General features: G+C 47.3%; 1 protein-coding gene across 16 annotated transcripts in view; it reads right to left on the bottom strand.

Annotated features, from left to right (window-relative positions):
• The window catches only part of MYC (MYC proto-oncogene, bHLH transcription factor), a 295153-nt gene that overhangs the window by 45032 nt on the left and 233792 nt on the right, over positions 1-16329 (bottom strand). For 14 of the 16 annotated variants that reach the window (XM_064268070.1, XM_064268074.1, XM_064268072.1 and 11 more), the window contains 2 exons: positions 10675-15430; positions 9717-9796 (listed from right to left, as the gene is read on the bottom strand). The gene's annotated coding sequence lies outside the window, so the exon portion shown is untranslated. Of the gene's footprint in view, positions 1-595; positions 3647-9435; positions 9797-10674; positions 15431-16329 lie in introns of those variants that run through there. The other 2 variants (XM_064268071.1, XM_064268085.1) reach the window with 2 other exon arrangements.

The raw sequence follows: 16329 nt of genomic DNA, 5'->3' as shown, positions 1-16329 counted from the left end.
TGGGGGTCACCCTTAGCAACTAGGGGCCTCTCTTTGGTTCTTGCTTGTGGGCCTCTACATCTCAGAGCCATCAACGGCACACCAAACCCTTCTCACGAAATCTGCCTGTTCTTCCACCTCCTGATCCCAGTCAGAAAGCTCCCTGCTTTTAGGGGTCACGTGATTAGACTGGGCCCACCTGGATAATACAGGATACTCTACTTCAAGGTCAACTGATTAGTAACCTTAATTTTGCTGTGGAACGTAACATACCCACAGGCCTAATAACATTAGGGATTAGGGCTGGACGTCTCTGAGAAGCCATTCTGCTTATCCATGGCTTCTGTGCTTCTCAACAAGCAACAGGCAGACATCACACAATAAATAACAGGGTGAGGTGAGCACCACCACAGGAGCGGGCCGTGAGCTTAAGGCATCATGGAGAAGGGGCACTTTGCCCAGCCTGCAGTGGAAGCAGGGTTGAGGGGTGGTGAAGAGGAAGTACCATCAAGAAACGTTCCCAGAGGAAAAATGAGATTATCTAATGGGATCTGATAAAGAGCAAGAATGGAGGGAAGTATAACCAGCAGAGTTAACTGTGCTCTAGGTTACTTACACAGCATGTTTCGTAAAGGCCAGAAGCTAGAGTAAACACCAAGTAAAAGCCCCAGGTCTGAGATGTGGACAGGTGTTGCTGGAGCCAGCCCAGCCCCATGCACACCAAAAGCCGCTGTCATGCCCTCTCTCCCAGGGGCCGACTCTGCCCTTCCAAGAAACTTCCAGAGGCAACATGGTGCACCTTCACGAAAACCCCAGCACACGAGGGAGGAGGGCGAAGTGGATCTGCTGTGCTGACCTGGAAGCGGTCTGTGACACAGGAAACAGAAATGACACATGCACACCAAAATGCAAGTTTCAACTTCCCAAGAGAAAAAAAAAAAAAGTGTGCGCCGGTGATCATGTACCAGCTTACAAAAGCCAATTAGCTGTTAGATATTCAGGAATTGTGCCACCTGGCTTTTCAATTTTTGGTGGCCTGAAATCGGCCATGGTGGGACCTCACCACAGAAATTGACAAACCTACAATTCAGGGCTTTGTTTCTCCTCCTGCGAGGTTTACGAGTACACACACTGCGTTTGCATAAATTTCCAAACTGATAACAGTGATTATTTCAGGAAGGAGTGGATTGGGTTTCAGGGTGGTGTTGGTTACCCTCACTCTTTATATTATCAATTTTTAAAATGAGTGTGATTATAGCAAATTATAACTTTTTTCTTTACTTTTTTTTTCAGATATAAAAAAACAATTTCCATAAAACAAGTCCCACATTGCAGCAATCAGACTTTTCCACAGCCTCCACCGGAAAGAGGCCACAGCATCCAGAGCCCCGAGCCCTGCCTCCAGCTGGTCCAGACGCAGCAGCTCTGACGTCCACATACAGACCGGAACCACTGCCCGCCGATAAAGACCGCTCCTTGCTGACCGCACTGCTGGGAACTGGGCAGGCGGGGCCAGCTAGTCCTCCCGGGACTAGGCTTGCCTCCTGGGGGAAAGGCCACCATCAGCTGCACGCTGAGCCCCGGACTTCTTGCCTCATCTGCTACGATCATTATGAATCATCCTCAGATAGTCAAGGAACAATCAGAGCTTCGCCAGGGCCCGCCAGCTCTGCTCCCCAGCCAGCCCAGCCCCTGGTACTGTGAGAGCCAGGGAATTTTAAGTGGGGATGAAAAGGCCGTGGATTCCAGACATCAACACTGATCGCCAGTCCCGGTGACGTGAGGCTTTCTCATGTGTAATACTCATCGCAGCCCCCAGAGCTCAGAGGTGAGAACAGGGTTCCCCCCAGGAGGCTGGCTGGAGATCGAGTTGTACCTTATCTGTGAGGCGCCCCACAAACAGACACTCCCTCTTTCACCCATTCACTGCTGTCACCACCTGGAGCAGAGCTTTTTCCACCTGAAACATTCCGGTACCTTCCCTCTGGCATCTCTCAAAACCTTCCTCTGGACTGCTCAGGACGATAAATACTCAGAATGCCATTGAAGGGTCGGTGCACAAGCCTGCTTGTGTGTCGTGGTGGTAAGGGCCGGCCCGGGAGCCAGGCTGTCAGGGCTTCCAGGAGCCTGCTAGTGGAGTCAGGGACACAGATGGACGTTTCCTCGCGAGAGCCTCCACTGCCTCCCAGCCTGGCACGGTCAGCTGATCAGGACATGACTACTGATCCATGGGTGTCTCATCTGACCTTTCATGGCACCCTTCTGTGTTCTTACTGCATCACGCCATTTGAACAGTTTGCATCCTGCCCTTCTTTCCCGTGATGGGGCAATCTTTAACCATGCTTTTCATGGTCAGAAGACTATCGTGAATTCTGTTTCTGTGCTCAGCTCCTCTGCCCTTCCCCTGTGACAGGACACTGAACTGATTTCTGGTTTTCCACTGTTATACATAACACTAGCAGTCCCTGGGTGGTGCAACTTACGCGCTTGACTACGAGCAGAAAGGTTAGTGGCTTGACTACGAGCAGAAAGGTTAGTGGTTTGACCCCACCTAGGGAGACAGGCCTGGTGATCTCCTTCCAAAAGGTCACGGCCTTGAAAACTCTATCAAACAGTTCTGCTTGGTACACATGGGGTCGTCAGGAGTTGGAATTGACTCAATGGCAACTAACAACACCACAGATAACATGGCGGCCAACATCTTCTCACAGGAGCACAAGGGATGCTAAGAAGCAGCCCTGAAACAAACCTGCCCACGTGCAGACTGTTCCAGACCCCCAGGGTGCATATGTGGGGGAAGGGCAGTGAGATGTGCTGCTATTCCATCTGATCCTGGAGAACCTGGGTGGAACATGACCTGCAGCTCCGGCCACATTTGGTGTCATCCCTGACACAGAAGGCCAGAGAGCCAGAGGCAGTAAAAACCTGGCTCCCAACATCTGGCATGGGACCGGCTGAGGCTCTTTCATATTAACCATGCTCACCCATCACCACTGGGCAGGCAGGCCACCACCATAAATAAGGCAGCTGGCATCCAAATCAACCAACAGTTGTCATCAAGTTGACTCTGACTCATGGTGACCCCATGCGTGTCCAAGTAGAACTATGCTCTGTAGGGTTTTTAATGGTGAATTTTGCAGAAGGAGATTGCCAGGACTTTCTTCCTAGACTGTCTTAAAACCTGTTCAGCATCATAGCTACATGGAAGCCTCCACTGACAGGTGGTGGCTATGCATGAGGGCCACTGGCCCGGAATAGAACCCAGGTCTCGTGTATGGAAGGTGAGAATTCTACCACTGAACCACCACTGCTCCTCTTTATCTGACCCTAATCCCACCCCAAAATGTAAAATATGGTACCAGTTCAGGAGTTTACATATTAGCTTGTAAAGAAAAATACACATACGCAAAAAATTAATAACCCAATGAGATGAAGTTCAATTATAAAAGAGAATACCAAAAAAAAAAAACAAAACCCGTTGCCATCGAGTAGATTCTGACTCATAGAGACTCCATAGGACAGAGCAGAGCTGCCACACAGGATTTCCAAAGCTGTAGTCTTTCCAGGAGCAGAGTGTCACATCTTTCTCCCATGGAGCAGCTGGGGGGTTCGAACTGCCGGTCTTTTGATTAGCAGCGAGTGCTTAACCACTGCACCACCAGGGCTCCTACAAAAGAGACCAAGAGAGAAAAATCCACACATAATGCAGGGTACAGTTTGTGGCACACACCATAACAAGATTATTTTCCTAAACTTACTCTCATTTATCCTAATACAATGTTAAAGGGAGGTATTTACGGCAGAAAGTGTCTAGCAAAAATTCCTGGTCCCCATCGTATAGCTCAGCGTTATCTCTGGGAAGTGGCCACCTAATTGGGGGTTAAATCTCATAGCCCCCTTGCTTCTAAGACAGGGGCATGTGACCACTTCTCCCTAACAGAATGTGAGTGACGGGATCACATGGCACTTGCAGGGCAAGGTGTATAAGAGGAGGATGTGCCTTCTCTACCATCCCTTCCATCACCTGCCACCTGGATGGACTTCAAGTCCTCGGGATGTCAGAAGAACAAGCTGGGAGATACCTGGGGAAAAGCCACCTGCTGGCCAGAGCACCCCCCTGGACATGCATCTTTTATGCCGAGCTACTAAAACGGTTAGTTTACTTGTTTTAGCACCTGGAGTCACTCTAATTAAACAGCCTCACTTTTGTCTTTTTTTTTTTTTTTTTTTGCTTCAACCGTAAATATTTTAACTACCTCTAAAAGGCAAACCAAATTCATTGCCATCCAGTTGATTCTAACTCATGGCAACCCCAGGTGTTACAGAGTAGAACTGCTCCACAGGGTTTTCTTGGCTGTAATCTTCACAGAAGCAGATTGCCAGACCTGCCTTCTGAGGCGCTGTTGGGTGGATTTAAACTGCCAACCTTTTTTAGGTTAGTAACACATTGCCATCGAGTCAATTCTGACACAGACACCCTAAAGGACAGAGGAGAACTTCCCCACGGGGTTTTTAAGGGTGTAATCTTTATGGAAATGGACTGCTACATCTTTCTTTCACAGAGCGGCTGGTGGGTTCAAACCACTGACCTTTTGGTAAGCTGGCAAGCGCTTAACCACTGCACCACCAGGGCTCCCTTATAGGCTTGAAGTCCAGGGCAAACCCCTTGTGCCACCCAGGTACCTTTCTAAAAGACTAGGGCTGCCTTTATAAACACAACCACTACACCACCACCACATACCCAAAACTCCAGAGTAAACCCTCACTAGCATCAGACATGCGATTAGGGTTCACATGTCCGCAATGGTGTATGTTATTTAATTTGTAGTTTGTTTGTTTGTTTGAATGAGTATCCAAACAAGGCCCATATATTCTAATTGGTTAAAACGTCTCTTAAAGTCTTTTGTGATCTATAGATTCTGTTATGGATTGAATTCTGTCCTCCAAAAATGTGTGTTGTAAATCCTATACACCTCTACCTGTAGATGTAATCCTATTTCGGAACAGGACTTTCTCATTAATAGGTTAACGAGACCATATTAGCCTACAGTGTGTCTTATGCCAGTCACTTTTGAGATAAAAAAGAGCACTTTTGAGATAAAAAAGACACAGAGAAGCAAGCACAACAGGAGGGAAGATACCTACCACCTGAAGATCGCTAAGGAACCAAGAGACGAAAAGTGAAAAGATACAAGGACCTTTCCCTAGAGCCAACAGAGAGAGAAAGCCTTCCCCTAGAGCCAGCATTCTGAATTCAGACTTGTAGCCCCCTGAACTCTGAGAAAATTAATTTATTAGTTAAAGCTACCCATGTGTGCTATTTCTCTTACAGCAGCATTAAGATACTCAGATTCCTTCTCCATCACTTCTCTTTTTCCTGAAATTTTGTGTTGAAGAAACAAGGTCACCTGTCCTCTGGGTTTTCCCAAAGTCTAGACTTTGCTGATTGCTTACACCGAACTTGCCCTTTGTATTTTCCCACAATCTACTTCTGAAAAAAAAAAAAAAAAAAATCAGCCATTGAAAACCCTATGGAGCACAGTTCTACTGTGACACACCTGGGGTCGCCATGAGTCAGAGTCGACATGACAGTAACTGGTTTCAACTGGTTTTGTATTTTCCATAAACTAGTAATTAGATCAAAAGGGAGTTGCTTTTAAAAAAATTTGTAGTGAAATATATCCTACATAAAGCATATGCAAAATATATACGTACAGCCTGAAGTATGAACTATCCTTGTAACAGCCACCAGGTACCTTAGAGACCCTCCAGAGCACCACCCCTTCATCTTCCCTACAGGTAGCCTCTAGCTTGACTTTCGTACTTATCGTTTTTTTTTTTTTTTTTTTCTTTTCTGGCCCACTTTTTTTTTTCTTTGTTGTATGAGGAAACTGAGGCTCAGTGTGGTAGATTTACTTGAAAGGTCACGCTACTAGTAAGATGCTGCTTCCCACTATTCTCTTTGGAAACATTCTGAAGTCTATGATCTTTCCATAATACCCAGGAAAAAGACAAAGATGTTACTTTGAGGACTAAGGTGTGCCTGATGCAAGCCATGGTGTTTTCAATCACCTCATATGCATGGGAAAGCTGGGTAATGAATTAGGAAGACCAAAGAACTGATGCCTTTGAATATTGGTGCTCGTGAAGAATATTGAATATACCATAGACTGCCAGAAGAATGAACAAACCTGTCTTGGAAAAAGTACAGCCAGAATGCTCCTTAGAGGCGAGGATGGCGAGACTTAGCCTCATGTACTTTGGACTTGTTATCCGGAGTGACCAGTCCCTGGAGAAGGATATCATGCTTGGTAAAGTAGAGGATCAGTGAAAAGGAGAAAGACACTCAACGAGACGAACTGACACAGTGGCTGCAACAATGGGCTCAAATATAGCAACTATTGTGAGGATGGCGCAGGACCAGGCAGTGCCTTGTTCTGTCGTACACAGGGTCACTATGAGTCAGGACTGGCTCGATGGCACCTAACAACAGGAGTTGTCATGCTGAGAGCTCAAAGGGCTCTTAAAAGCGTTCTGGGGAAAATACTCTGTAAAGTACAAAGTACTTTAGAAATAACATGAGTTGCATTTGTCATCAGGCTTCCTGTCCGTGTTTCCTTTTCTTGGTTGGGTTCTGTCCATCCAGAATTTTATCTTCGATGGAAACTGAGAAAGCAAATGTGGTAGCAAACCTCACGAACCATTCTCAAAGCCTTCTCGTCACACCAAATGGGGCTAAAAAGCCCATCCTTTCCACCCACTGGGTCCGCGCCTCACCCCCGGTCCGTGCTCTCCGCTTGGTTCGTTATTAGCACCGCCCACGGCAGGCTGGCCAGGCTGCTTCACAGAAGCAAAGAACTTACAGAAATGAGTACTTGGTTTGACAGTGAGGCCAGATGTACAGACAGGGGCATTTCTAGTCCAGTACTTCTCTGCTCACAATTAGTCAGCTTCTAGCCATGAGGGACGTCGGAGGGTATCCCAAAATAATGACTTTCCAGGCAGCTCTGGTAAGGGAATTACGTTAGCACCCCTCACAGGACGTATGGCCTACCATGACGGTAGACTCTGGGCGGCAGGACATGCGTGAAGGTGTAGTTTCTCACCTTGAGCTTAATGAGAGTTACTGACATTTATTTCAGGCTCATACACTTTCAAGGGCCCACTGCCCCTCAGCCCCCACTGTCACTGGACCAACAGCCATTGTAGCAGCCATGGTGGCCTGAACCAATGTGCATTTATGTGTCTGTCTTTTCTGGAAGGCTGTGACCACCTCTGTGTAAGTCTTTTTATCTGTGTGACACCAGAACTCAGCAGGGATTTTCAGAACTGAATTGAGAGGAATGAATGAATGAATGAATGAAGCACAACTTGGCAAGTTTCTATGCATAGACAAATATGTACATGTGCCATATCATTTTGTCTTTTTTTTAAAACAAAAATAGGCTAATTCTCTAAAACAGTTTTACAACTTTTTTTTCAATTGATTATACACAGCTTTCCATGTTAGTACAAACAAATCTGATTGTTTTATTTTGTTTTGTTTTTTAATTAGCTTTAGTTTTTCATTCTGAAGTCATTTCAGACTCAGAGGAAAAAAAGTTGAAAAAAAATACACAGAGTTTCCATATGGTTTTGCAATTTCTCAAAAACTAGCATCTCATATAAGCACAGTACAATTACCAAAATCAGGAAATTCACATGGCGCCAACGGTTAAGCACTTGACTACCAAAGCGCTGGACTACTAGTCGAAAGGCTGGTAGTTTGAACCGATGCACAGGCACCTTGGAAGCAGGCCTGGCGATCTGCTTCGGAGAGGTCACAACCTTGAAAACCCTACGGGACACAGTCCTGCTCTGCAACACATGTGGTCGTCACCGACTCCAGGGCAACTCCCAACAATTGTTCCATCTACAGGTATTCCAATTTCACCACTAATGACCTTTGCTAACCTGGAATCCAATCCAGATCCCAGGTTGTATTTAGCTGCCATGTCCCTTAGTCTCCTGTCACTAGTCTTTCCTTGTCTTACATAAGCTTGCCATGTTGCAAGAGTATTGACCGGTTATTTTGTGGAGCATTCTTCCATTTGGGTTTGTCTGATGTTTCCTCATTATTATATTCAGGTTATGCACTTCTGGCTAGAATGCCACGGAAGTGAGAGCTGACTTCAGGGCTGGAGGAGGAAAAGGACAGGATGAGTCCAGGACATCTTGTGGTGCCAGAAAGTCAGGTAGTGCTCAAAAAAATGACGGGAAATATCAAAAGGACATAGGGCACTGGTCAAAGTGGGTCTCAATGGCCAACTCTTGAAAATTTGGGGCAAATAATAATAATAATTACAGTCATGATTTACAATCAAGATAATAAAATAAAAATCCACAAGTCCATATTGATAAATTGAATACTAAAAAAAAAGGTAAATCTCTTCCTTACAGTAGAATTCCAACTGAAAAATGCAGAAGTGATGATAGAAATAGAAAACCACTGTTTGGCAAACACCACAATAACTTTCAGGCAAGAATTATACATGAATGCTGAAATTACTGACAGTGTAAAGAGAAACAAGATATTTACTGAGTTCCAAAGTATCTACCCACAAGGTACTTATTAATTGCAAAGGGAAAAACAGTAACTTCCCAGTGGGGAAACCTGGCAGACATCTTAATCAAATGATTGAAGTAATGGGGCAAACCAACGTCAAGTGCCTCCTGAGATTCTGCATTGAAGAGGACACACCGCCTCATTCTTCTCAGTGACTGCTGAGCGTCAGACTGCTGACCAATGTTATGAGTTGAATTGTGTCCCCCTAAAAGTTATTGGCTGGACTCCCAATCCTTATATCTGTGCAAAGGAGCCCTAGCTGGACAATGTTTAAGTGCTCAGCTGCTAACTCAAAGGTTGCTGGTTCAAACCCACCAGTAGCTCCACAGGAAAAAGAGAGCTGGCGATCTGTTCCCATAAAGATGCTGGCCTAGGAAACCCTACGGGGCAGTTCTACTCTGTCATACAGGGTCACTGTGAGTCAGAACAGACTTGACAGCAACAGGTTATGTGTGTTGGAATGGACTCAACACACACTGTAACAACGTATCTGTGGATGTGATCCAATCTGTTAATGACACCATCTCAGTGTAGGGCGCATGCTAAGCCTAAACACTTCTAAGCGATATAAAGGGCAGCCTAGACAGGGCCAAGGAAGCACAATGAGGAAGACAGATGCCACCTGAGGATTGCCAAGCAAATGAGTAATTTCTTTTGTAAGGATCAGCAAGCACAAAGCTGGTTCCTATGAGGCAGAGGTTACAGACGTTCCAATGTAGAACTTTTCCAAACCGCTGCACCATTCCGTCATCTCTAACATCAACCAGTTCCCCTCCCCTCAGTACTCTCTCTCCCGTTTTGGATTCAGTAACTCGCTGCGAAGTCTCACAGTACTCACGAAAGGCACTTACAGTTAAGTGATTTATTAGGGAAGTAACAGGGCACAACTCAGAATTGGGATCAACTTGGAAGTAACCGGAACAACTCAGGACACAGTTCTTGATCAGGACAGCTGCTTCTTGCCCTCTGCTTGCTGGCTGAGCCCTGCTGGGGGCCTTCTGTCACCGGGCTCTGCTAGGGGCCTTCTCCATCAAGTGTTACAGTTCTTAGCTCCGTGGGTCAGCAAGCCCCAGTGCAGCTGCCACACACCGGTCTCCTGGTCCCTGTCGCCTCAAGCCACTGTAGCTCTTGCTGCTGCCGCTGTAGCGCCATCTCTCACTGTCTTCAGTGTTACAGATCCTTCCTCTCTCCTTCCATGTCTTCCTCTAAAACCTGTCAGGGAAGCTGGTTATATAGCAAGCTCCTTATCAATTTCAAGGTTAGCCTCCCTCCTCCCAGCAAGACCACAAGCCAACCAATCCCATACAAGGGTTCCTTGTACCTTATTTGCATTAGCAGACTATCTGATCCCCACACACACCTTACTTGCATAGTCCCACCCAATCATACAAGACCATGCATGGCTAGAAGGGCCATATTAAGTAATTCACCGCACCGCACCAAGGAACCGAAGAACGTTGGGGTTATAGAAGCTGAAAGAGACAAGAATCTTCCCCCAGAGCCCGCAGAAAAAACTTCTCCTAGAGTTGGTACCCTAAATTTGGACTTGTAGCCTCCTAAACTCTAATATCATAGATTTCTGCTCTTTAAATCACTTTCTGCTATAGCAGCTCTAGGTGATGAAGACAACCAATTAGGCTGTCCTCAAGTGTCTGCTAATCTCTCAAGGCTGTAAAATGAGAATCTTTTAGCACCTGCCTTACTATTTCTAGAAGTGGGGGTGTTGGGGGAACGGTGCACACACCGTAAACTATGAGAGTGTCCTGCCAAGCCGTTCTCCAAAGAGGCTGGTCCAACTTACCCCCGACACCCCCGACCAGCAGTGTATGACATCACCCACTTTCCCTTGCCAACACTCATCTGCACAGCCTACCAGAAGTTCTAAAGCCGGGACAAAGGAAGCAAGGTGTGGCTGTGCCAGCACCTGGGCCAGTGCAGGGAGTTAAGCGGGAGTCAGCAGAACTGGCAGTACTGGGTGCATTTGGACACCAAGGTCAAAGCTCCAGGACAAGCCAGAGTAAACAGCGGACAAGTTGACAAAAGATGCCAGGAGAAAAGGTAAGACTCCAACTGATCCGATGAGAACAAACCTGAAACAGCATATCTGCAGGACACCATATAATTTTGCTACTTGGGAATGAATCGGGACCTTGAACTTGAAATAAACAGAAATAGAAGTTGTAACATTTTCTTACTCCCCAACAAAATGCACACCCCACTTTGAAGAGCACTGAATTAGAACAAGGAGAGGACCGTGAGGAAAGCGGAAAGCACACCCACAGGTCAGGTTTTGATACAGGTGGTCGTAATAATGATCCGACCAATACGAGTTCCCGATGTCATTATAATGTATCAAACTGCGCCCTGAGAAACACAAAGTTTTGGATTACAGTGACCAGAGAGGGTTGTCGCCGTGCCTGGCCAGAAAGGTAAGTTTAGAGGAGGAATATTTGGGGGAGGTAGTACTGGTGGGGGGTGAAGCGGACATCGTAGGAGAATTGTGTCTGCTCAGTAGACGAACCCTCCATGGTCTGTGAGCTGCTCAGATGAGCCAGTAGCCGGCGATTCCGGGTCCGGCAGGGGCCAGGTGGGAGGCCTCGAGCAGCCAGCTCTGAGGCAGAGGAAACCCCCCGAGAAGCACCCAGCCCACGTTTTCTCCCCGGACAGCCTCACTTCCCCTTGTCAGCCCGGCCCGGGTTTATTTTGACAAAGCTGTTTCCACTGCGCACGAGTGCACGCCCCTGCAGACACTGCCCACCTGGGACAGTTGTTCACCATGGAAAGCCCGCAGCCTCACCTCCCGGCAGGGTGCCATGGTTGTGGGCTAGCAGCACTAGGGCTGGTGACAGTAAACCCTGAGCAGAAGACGCAGGGCTGCCTTCCAGGCAGGAGGCAGCAGGTGGGAGGTGGGGCCATGATATGGAGGCAACAAGCTAGAAACTGGCCTGGAGCTCAGTTCAGTGAAAGAAAACCCACCCGTTGCTGTTGAGTCAATTCCGACTCATAGTGACCCTATAAGACAGAGTAGAACTGCCCCATAGAGTTTCCAATAAGCGCCTGGTGGATTTGAGCTGCCAACCTTTTGGTTCAGTGAAACAGACAGAAGGAAATAAACCTAACCCCGCCTGACACTCAGGGCCCAGCAAGGGGAAGAGGTAACAGAGGGAGTCTCGTGTGAGGAACTCTTAGCCAGGAACTAGGAACTAAAAAGGCAAAGGGGGGACACTTAGGAATCAGGGGAGTGGTTGTTCGCTGCCATTGAGTCCGCCTGACCCATGGCAGCCCCATGCACAAGGGGATGAAATGCCGTCCAGTTCTGTATCATCCCCATAACTGGTTGCAGATCAGATGGTTGGGTTTTCTTTGGCCAGTTTTCAGAAGTAAATAGCTAGGTCTTTCTTCCTAGTCCATCTTAGTCCGGAAGCTCAGCTGAAATCAGTTCAGCATCATAGCAACACGGCAAGCCTCCACCAACAGATGGGTGATGGCTGCGCATGAGGTGCACCGTCTGGGAATCGAACCTTAATTTCCTGCATAGAATTCCAGTGAAAAGTCTACCACTGAACCACCACCTCATCAAAGAAGTAGCTGCATAAAGCAACTAGGCCCCTTAGGGCTGGGGGTGGGTTATCAAAATTTAGAGAGCGGGTGGTGCAGTGGTTAAGAGCTCAACTGCTAACTAAAAGGTCAGCAGTTGGAATCTACCAGCCTCTCCCTGGAAGCCCTGTGGGGCAGTTATACTCTGTCCTATAGGGTCGCTATGAGTCAGAATCAACTCGATGGCAACGGGTTTGGTTTTTGGCAGGCCCTGCAAAGCCCTGGCTGGGACTGTATGTATCTCTGAGGGAGGCACAGTAAAAGGGGTATGCGGAACCTAGAAACTGGACTAACTGTTGCTATTTGAACCAAGTGTCCAGATGAGGACTGTCGCTAAGGTGACCCTGTTAGGAAACCAAAACCCATTGCTGTCAAGTTCATTCTGACTCATAGCGACCCTACAGGATAGAGGAGAACTGCCCCACAAGATTTCCAAGGCTGTAATCTTTATGGAAGCTCACTGCCATGTCTTTCTCCCATGGAGCGGCTGGTGGGTTCAAACCACTGATCTTTCAGTTAGCAGCCGAGCGCTTAACCACTTCGCTCCTAGGGGTCCTTCCCTGTTAGGAACAGCAAGCAACTAGGAAGGAGCAGGACCCTCCTCCTCCTCTTCCACTTCTGGTATCCCTTAGAACAATCAAATGTGGTCACCCTGGGCCTGCGGACTGGCCACTGCCCACTTCATCCTAGGCGTGCACAGAAGCAATGGTCAAAGCATTTACAAACGACTGTCCGGCATAGACCCTGGACAACAAGGACAGGTGCCTGACCAGTGAACCGCTGGCCTGAGCTGGAGCCAGGGCATCTCATCCAGGGGCCTGCTTATCATCGGGCTCCCGGGCACCCCTCCTGCCTGCCCATCCGGCCCACGAAAACCAGAAAGCCTGAGACACTGTCATGGCCACAAGGAGCCCAAGGAGACATGACAATCAAATGTGATGTGGTGTCCTGGATGGGATCCTAAAACAGAAAAAAGGCACTGGGTAAAAACTAAGTCAACCTAAAAGAAGTATGAGCCTTAATCAAAAACAATGTATCGATAGTGGCTAATGAATTATAACTGTAGAGGCAGGGTCCACGATGGCCAGCGAAGTCCACACACACTTCATCGGTGCATGGTAAATGCTTTACTCACACAGAGACAGCGAGATCAGCTTCACTAGTGGCCATCGCTCTCCCGTGGCCAGCAGGCTCATCCCGCATATGGCCACTGCAGGCAGATATTCACCATTCACCCCTCTCATGTCGTAGCAGGAGAGACTCCCACTAGCTCCCCACCAGGAACAGATCTAGAGGTCGGGTTGGCCTGGTACCGTGTAGTGCCCGCCCACATGCAAGAGACAGAGAACTTTACTATGTGCCCAGAACAGCGGGAAGGTCTCCCTGATGAGGAGAAGGAACCGGGACAGAGAAGACAACCCAATTCCCAGCCTCCTTATCAGAGAATGCTCTGGGCCCCAGGCCTGTACTTGGGCAGCCGGGAAAGGTGGCACCGAGGCAGACTACTCCTCCAACAGTAACAAAAATACCCCACTAATGGAACACATTAATAACAGGGGAGGCTGGGTATGGAGTATATGGGAACACTCTGTTCTAGCTTCATAATTTTTCTATAAATTTAAAACAGTTCCAAAAAGTAAAATGTATTTTTTTTAAAAGTAGGTGAAAGCCTTAAACCAAAAATATCCCTTGAAATCTTCTGAAAACCAAACAATAGTTTAGCTTAACTAGTAAAGAAAGTCTGTCTTGAGCATTACACCCTTTGAAGATCTATGTATTTGTGAACAAACCGACAACAGCAACTTGAAAGGTTAGACAGAAACCTTAGGGGGGAGCGAGTTTACGTTAATGGGGGAGGAACAACCTGGAAAAGGAGGCTGAGAACGGTTGCGCTACTCAATGTAATGAAGGCCACTGAACTGTACATGCAGAAACTCGACTTGGTGTATGTTTTTGCAGATTCTCAACAACAACACTTAATAAATTATTTTTTTTTTTTAAAGTATGTGTGCATGGCGGAGTATAAAAGGTGGTACAGCGGAGCAAGGGCGGGGGTTTGGGGACCATGGTTTAAGGGGACTTCTAAGTCAATTGGCAAAATAATTCTATTATGAAATCATTCTGCATCCCACTTTGAAATGTGGCGTCTGGGGTCTTAAATGCTAACAAGCGGTCATCTAAGATGCATCAATTGGTCTCAACCCACCTGAAGCAAAGGAGAATAAAGAACACCAAGGTCACACGACAACTAAGAGCCCAAGAGACAGAAAGGGCCACATGAACCGGAGACCTACATCATCCTGAGACCAGAAGAACTAGTTGGTGCCCGGCCACAATCGATGACTGCCCTGACAGGGAGCACAGCAGAGGACCCCTGAGGGAGCAGGAGATCAGTGGGATGCAGACCCCAAATTCGCATAAAAAGACCATACTTAATGGTCTGACTGAGACTAGAGGAATCCCGGCGGTAATGGTCCCCAAACCTTCTGTTGGCCCAGGAGAGGAACCATCCCCGAAGACAACTCATCAGACATGAAAGGGACTGGACAGTGGGTAGGTGAGAGATGCTGATGAAGAGTGAGCTAATTATATCAAGTGGTCACTTGAGACTGTGTTGGCATCTCCTGTTTGGAGCGGGGATGGGAGGATGGAGAGAGTTGGAAGCTGGCAAAATTGTCACTAAAGGAGAGACTGGAAGGGCTGACTCATTAGGAGGAGAGCAAGTAAGAGCACGGAGTAAGGTGTATATAAACTTATATGTGACAGTCTGACTTGATTTGTAAATGTTCACTTGAAGCTCAATAAAAGTTAATATAAATAAATAAATAAATAAAGGTGGTACAGGTAAAAATTATGGTACCGACAAAAGGTCCTTCAATCTCCGCTTTCCATGACAACTATCTTAATACCGCTCCCATGAAACTAAAAACTTTCATCTGCCTGAAAAATAAACTGGCGTGAATGTGCAATTTTTCGGCTGGGAGGGACTGTGGCAACCATCCAGTCCTCTGCTTTCAATTACAGCTGAGGGAAACCAGGTCCAAAGAACAGAAGCAAATGGCCAGTGGATGATTCAGCGCTGTGTCTATTGGCCAAGCGTCTCTGAGGTCTTCGAAGCATCACAGACAGTAATCTCCATCTAGTCCTCAGTCATGGAGAAAGTACAGCCAGGATGCTCCTTAGAAACAAGGATGGTGAGACTTCATCTGGCTTACTCTGGACACGTACGTCATCAGGAAAGATCAATTCCTAGAAAAGAACATCATGCTTGGTAAAGCAGAGGGTCAGTGACAACGGGAGACCCTCCATGAGATGGACTGACCTGGTGGCTGTAACAATGGGCTTGAACATACCAACAATCATGAAGATGGTGCAGAAACAGGCGATGATTCATTGTGCTGTACATAAGGTCACCGTGAGTCAGAGCTGACTTGACAACAACAACAACAACAATAACAGTCCTCAGAACAACCCACTCCACAGAGGTGGCCTAAAAACCTTCTTCCAAGTCACAGACTTGGCAGGAAGCCAAGCCGAGGCCTGGGCTCAGGTGCCCTGCTCCACCTGCAGCACCCCTGTCACTTCCCTCCCACTCCAGCAGGGGCAGGACTAAGCCTCTGTCTTCAATACTCCAGAAAGAAGAAAGCTCGGGGAGGTGGCACTTCGACTGGTTTTCCATTTTTTTCTTACTTCTATTTTTATGGAACTTTCCTTAACACACATGCGTCCACTTGTCTGATTTCCCACGGACTTGATGCTGGGGCTCTTCTGCTCTGCAGCAGCAGAAAATTGTCCAAGTGAGTCCTGCAGGCCAAACGTCATATGATGGGGGCACAGGCCGGTTCCCTGCTTTATGTTTTCCTCTCTGGAGGAAAAGAAACTAATCCTCAGGATGCCCCTCATCTCGCAACAGGTGTGTTCTTCATAAAGGTACCCATGGCAGCAGAAAAACGTGACTCCCCAGCAGTTGTCACTCCCCGCACTAACAACATGGACCCAGGCCTCAGAGGTGAAGGGTTTCTGGACATCTCTAGACGATCACCCTGAAGACAGTGGGGGATGAGAAGGCTGTGTGCCACATGCGGCTTGCTCATTTGCTTCATCCCAAACCAAGGAAAGCCCTGCTGGATCTCAACGTTTTTCCAGTT

This window comes from Loxodonta africana, chromosome 14, assembly GCF_030014295.1.
Source record: "Loxodonta africana isolate mLoxAfr1 chromosome 14, mLoxAfr1.hap2, whole genome shotgun sequence".
NCBI lineage: Eukaryota > Metazoa > Chordata > Mammalia > Proboscidea > Elephantidae > Loxodonta > Loxodonta africana.
The sequence above is the reverse complement of the archived record's forward strand: the minus strand, read 5'-3'. Positions and strand labels throughout refer to the sequence as shown.